We start from the raw sequence: 6,354 nt of genomic DNA, 5'->3' as shown, positions 1-6,354 counted from the left end.
TTACAATACACTTATTTTACCTATATTTCTCCATATGTAATTGGGAAGAAGTGAAGAGTGTATCATAAAAAAAATGATTACTGCTAGTATATACTCCAGAAAAGTTTTGGGGAATTAAGCTGTGATCTATGTATTTTCATACTTCTTAGTCTCTGTCTATTTCTATGAGAAAAACAGGTATCTGAATTCAATATATTTATAGGTTTATTGAATATCTAATAATTTAAAACATAATAGTTGATTTTAAAATGAAGGACATAAATAATATATAGACTAAACATAGTTATTTAAAATAAGTTAACTTTAATTTTGGATAGTAACTTCTTTTTAAACTTTCCTTTATACTTAGCAAAAAATATATAACAGATCTGGAAAAAAGATATAGCTTAATAGAATATTCATAACCTCTTTTCAGTCAGATACTCATGGCAGTCAAGGGAAGTCACATTAACTCTATGTGTCTCACTTTTTACTTTAATTTTTTTTCTGTAAATTGTAACAAAAACATTTGCTCTTTCTACCTCATCAGGTTTTAGTGAGAATAAAATGTTTTAAATATACTCTGTAACTCATGAAACCTCATATAGTTCACATAATTTTTATGCTCTGATAAAACACATGATTAATCTGAAAAATTTTACACTGATAGTGAATTCAGTGAAACATCATTGAAATTGTAAGTTTCCTGCATGGTCATTAGATAGCATACTCAGTATCACGTATAAGTTCAGTTCTTAAATTGACACTGATACGATGCTAAAATTAATTACTCTTATATCAACTCCAAAATGGCTGAGGGAATAAAGTTAAATTGAAACCCAGTGAAAACATTTTTTTGGAGGATGAGGTTATTTGTGCAGATGCTTTTCCTTCTGATCTTCTAATACAGAGATTTAATACTTAGGGATGTTAAAAATTGGACAGCTGATCTGTTCTTTAGACATTCATTCTCAACTATTAGGATCATCAAGCCTTTGGCAGCTGCTCAATTGCAGTAAATAATTGGGCTTATCTGGCCCTCAAAAATCATCACACGTCCTTGGAAGTTCTGCCTCTGTGATTATATCTCCTAGTGATCTGCTGGCAACAACAGTTAACATGTCAGATTCATCTCCACATATGTTTACCGTCGGAACATAGGTATTCAGAAAACATTTCAATATTACTTTGAAGATGTCTTATCTAGTGTTTTCACTTTTATGTCTTTGAAAATATTTTTAAGAAAGCAATAATTGGCTCCATAATTAATAGCCTGAGACAAAAGGTGATTCCTATTGCTGTGGCAAGCTGGTATATAACACCATCCAGCACCCTCTCACAGGGAACAATTTGAGGTAATGAATTATGACAGGAACATTGTTGTTGGTAAAATAATTAGGTGATAAAATAGATGAATTATTAGGCTTTTATATTATAAACTGGTTGTTCTGTGATATGAAAGGTTGCAGGTTTTTTCTTTCCTCATTTGAAATCCACCTTGTGTATACAATCATAAATTATGCCTTCCTAGTCTGATTGCCTAAAATTCTTGTATGACAACAATAGCAACACTTACAATTAGCTCAAGAATGAAAGTATATCTGGCTAATTTCACATGGAATACTTCTGTTGCTTTAATTAACTTATCCCAATAAAACAATTTGTTCTTTTTTAGTATTGTACATTTTACAATGAAATATAAAAATTAAGTCAAGTTAAAAGTATGACCTACAAGAAAAAGCATGTTGAATTATAAATTATGGTTGTTGAATTAAATGTCTTTAATTTGCAAAAAGGAGGTAATAATATAAATTTAAAAAACTAAGAAACTAATGAAGAACATAATTATACTTTGAAGTCCTTTATTTTTCTCAAGTTTCCTTTGAATGTCTGGTACCAACTCTGATTCTGCAATCTGAATATTCAAGCATGTAAAATTGTCTCTCATTCTCCATGCTAGCTTCATGGATACTTGAATGAGTTATTGTTCCTAGGATTTTATATCATCTTTTCCTTATATTTCCCCTTTCATTCCTTCCCATTCTATAAAACAAAAAGACAACAGAATTTAAGTTAGCACTCTTGATTGTCTTATATAAGCTCCCACACACTATATTTATACAAAATAGAAGTTGTTGCTTTATAATACAGCAAACTTGAAAACTCTTGCCCCTTGTAAACATGACCTGTATGAATCATTAATGACATGAGAGAAATCTCCTGCTAAGAAAATAAATGATCTGCTTTCTGCTGAGTGGGAAGCCCTGACTTTTGATCACAGGCAAGGTAATAGGATCAGGCATCAAATAAGGTCATGAAAACAGGAGACTGTTTAGAATTTCCAGGAGGAAGATTTATTTTTCTTTATTTTTCAATAATTTCAAAAGGTCATTACTAGGAGGGCTACTAGCATCTTCAAACATTAATAAAAATTGCTGCAGTACAACACATTATTTGAGGAAATGTGAGATAAAGGTCAAAAAACCAAATTTTTATTTGGTATTTGTTTCAACCTAACTAATAAAACAACAGCTTGAAATTTATCCAAAAATGATTTGGAATACCAAATGTGATTTAAGATGTCAGGATACATAGAAAACTGGAAAATCTTCGTAGCAAATGGTGAAGTCTTAGCACAACTTGCCTCTATCCAAGATTTTACTAGTATCTCCATATATTTTACTGGTACCTCCAAACATTTCACTGGTACCTTCAAAGATTTTACAGGCACTAAAAACCATCTATTAATACTTGAATCTTATCTATAATCTATACCTCTGAAAACATTGTTTAAATATTATTAAATAAAGTGTTATAATGTAAACTGTTCTACTTTATTAGAGGATTTTAAAATTTAAATTTCTTTTCTGTTACTTTTATTGCTCTATGAAGAAAATTCATTAAAGCTCTTCATCCTTTTATGAAGTCTTCTGCCATTTCCTACAACTCTTTTAACATAGTACTTTCTGGTGCTTCTCAAATTACTTTCTTATGTATTCAAGTTATTTATTATTTTATTTTGGTTTTTATTTATTTTGTAAAGCATGTATTTGATGATTAATTCTTATATGTCTGTTTATTTATAAATATTTTACATGGCTTCTCATTTCTGACTTTTAAATTAATAAACATTAATTTTTTTCAACTTCCATTTATTTTCTTCAGTTTTGATATTTTTATTTTAGGGATGCATTTAGTCCTTAACTCAATTGGTTGTGATTGGTTTAGAGTTCTTAACTTTACATTTAAAAATTAGGTAAATTCTTCTTAAACATAATAACATTTTAAAACTCTAAATATATATTATTTTGAGGAAAAAAAAGAGTTATTTTTGTCTTACATGAGCCCAGACACCCAATGTCTCCAGCATAGTTGGAAAACCAAGAACCTAGACCAGGGCAGATGGACAAATGCACTGTAAAATACTATTTTTTTTAGAACAAATAATTGAGGAGAAGAAAAGTTTAGAAGAAGAAAAGGCTAACACAGTAGTCCCACTTTATCAGTAGTTTCACTTTCTGCCATTTCTGTTTTCTGTGGTCAGCCATTGTTAGAAAATATTGAATGAAAAATTTTAGAAACAAACAATTCATAAATTTTATATTGCATGTAGTTCTGAGTAGCGTGATAAAATGTTGGGTCATCCTGCTCTGGACATGGGTCATTCCTTCATCCAGCATATCCGTGCTGTGTATGCTACCTGCCTGACAGTTTCTCAATAGCCTTCTTGGTGATCAGTTCAACAGACCACAACAGTAATAAAATAACAAGGGTGAGTCAATTATAATATGATATTTTGAGAGGGAGAAAGATCACATCCACATAACTTTGATTACACTATAATGTTAAAATTCTTATATTTTATTAATATTGTTTATCTTATTGCATGTAATTTATAAATTAAACTGTAACATGAGTATCTATGTACAGAAAAAACATAGTATATATAAGATTAGATACTATCCACAGTTTTGGGTATCATTTGGGAGTGTTGGAACAAATCCTCTACTGAGAAGAGAGAACTCCTGTAATAGCTGTTTAGAGAAATATTAGATAGCACTCAGGCAATGCTAAAATTTCTCATATGGTAAAAATGAGATTCAAGCAAAAATTATTATTAAATGTTGAACCATGTAGTCAATGTAAAGCCAAGTATACATGCCAGTAGTTTCTGATTATAATGTAACTCTTCCTTGAAATACAACTTTTTGCCTGCCTATTAGGCTGCTCTAAATATAAATAAAAGAACCAAGAGTAAACTAGACCTGTGAGCATTAGCAAGTTAAATAAGTAAATAAGCAAACAATAAAAATACATCAATCCATAAGTCATATAAATATCCAGTACAAGAACTTGATCATGTCAAGAAGTTGATCAAAGTGAGTTGATAGCAAAGGAAAACCAGCAGGAATGTAAGAACTATAAAATATCACCTATTTTTGAAACTGAGTGTTTGCATTTTCCCTGGTGGCAGGTGTCCATCCTCAGCTGCATGATATGACATGATTTACTAGGCATTTCTGATATAAGACATAACAGCTATAAAGGATCAATGGTATGGGGTATAGGCATATGTGAATGATATTCAGAGTGTTATATAAAGGATCTCAGACTAGGAGATTTAATGCTAATGTAAAGGAGCCAGCAGATTACATGACTATCTCTTCCTTCAATTTACAGGTAAAATACATATTGAAGAAAACAAATGACAGAGCACATTCCAAAAGAAAGAAAAGTAAAGCCTTCAGGATTCAGACATAATGAACTAAACAAAATATACAACCTGAATTAGTACAAATGGTTCAAGAACTAAAAATAAGCCAATAAATAAAATCTATGTATTAAGGGTTGATATTGTAAATATAATGCAGGAAAAATAAGCTACAAAAAAGAAATCAGTTGACAAATTAGAAATAAAAATAAAATTGAAAGGTAATAGACAAAATATAAATTAAAAATAACACATTGAAAAATGTAGGTACACTAGAACTTTGTAAGTTTTTTTTTAACAAATGCAAATAAGTTGTTCAAACTGATAGAAAAAAACAGACCTTGATAAATCAAGGAAGATTCTAGAGTAATAAGAATAATCAGCACTAAGAGAATACGACACAGTAATATCAAAAATATACCTTAATGAATGATAAGGTGTAAGCATTTGGGGAGCCCTCCCACCCCCTGGCAAAAAGGAAATAACAGAGTATACAAATCAGATGACACAAACCTGCATAACAAAGTTCACACTAGACATTCTGGAAGATCCTCTATCCTCAATGCTTATCCTTACACATATAAACATGATCAAGATGAAGGAAGGTTATAATCACATAATATCTCACTATGTTCCACTCTATCTCAAGTGAATAAACTCCTTCTTTTGGAATTCTGTCCATTTAATGACAGTAATAAGAATGCTGCTCTTTTTTAAAACTAGAATTTTCTTTAAGTACTCAGAATGTAATAATTGTTCTCAAGCATGATGATTGGGTGTTTATGAGCACATGTGAGTTGTACCTCCTTCAAATCCTGTTTTGGCGGCAGCACGTTACCCATCTGACATGAAAGAAAATAAGAGAAAAAATGAAAATTACCTGCTAAGGTTAAGTGATATATGTGTGTGTGTATATATATATATATGTGTGTGTGTATGTATATATGTGTGTGTGTGCATATATATATACTTAAACAAAGTAGTATTAATCCATGAAATGTGTACTTAGTATTGTGTGTGTGGATATATATATATCCACACATATATATATGGCTTTAAGCACTAGTGTTAACTGGAAATGTGTTAGAGTTACATAGCTGCCTAGGCTCACTTGCATAGATTCAATAAGAAGACAATGAGATGCACTCAAATGGTTCTAGACAGTATTGCTCACCACATGGCAGGCAACGTGGGTTCATAGTTCTCTTTACCTTCCAAATCCCGTGGGGGTGGCGCGGGTAAATATTTTGTGTTACAGATTGATATTTTATATATTGAAATCTTAACTTTTAATGTGATGACATTTGACGGTGTCTTTAGAAGGTAATTAGGTCATGAGGATGAAGCCTTCATGAATGGAATTAGTGCACTTATAAAAAGAACCCCAAAGAACTCTTTCTTCCTGTTTTTGCCAGGTGAGGTTACAAAGAGAAGTGGCACTCTGCCACCCGGAAAATGGTCCTCACCAGAACCAACCATGCCGGCACCCTGATCTTGATCTTCCAGCCTCCAGAACTGTGAGAAATAAGTTTCTGTTGTTTATAAGCCACACAGTTTATGATACTTTGTTATAGCAGCTTAAACTGACAAGGACTCTGCACACACAGGGGTTTATGTCACAGCTGAGAAACACTGCACTGTAAAAACCCTCAATTGTATAAGGG

The 6,354-nt window shown here is 31.4% G+C and overlaps 1 non-coding gene across 1 annotated transcript; it reads left to right on the top strand.

Annotated features, from left to right (window-relative positions):
* The first annotated feature begins 5,439 nt into the window (after window positions 1–5,439).
* Window positions 5,440–5,538, top strand: LOC112209373 (small nucleolar RNA U13). Its single transcript, XR_002944110.1, has one exon. It is a non-coding gene; the product is annotated as a small nucleolar RNA U13 (small nucleolar RNA).
* The last annotated feature ends 816 nt before the right edge of the window (window positions 5,539–6,354 follow it).

This window comes from Pan troglodytes, chromosome 4 (assembly GCF_028858775.2).
Source record: "Pan troglodytes isolate AG18354 chromosome 4, NHGRI_mPanTro3-v2.0_pri, whole genome shotgun sequence".
Taxonomy (NCBI): domain Eukaryota; kingdom Metazoa; phylum Chordata; class Mammalia; order Primates; family Hominidae; genus Pan; species Pan troglodytes.
Note: the sequence above shows the minus strand (reverse complement) of the source record. Positions and strands in the feature narration are given on the sequence as shown.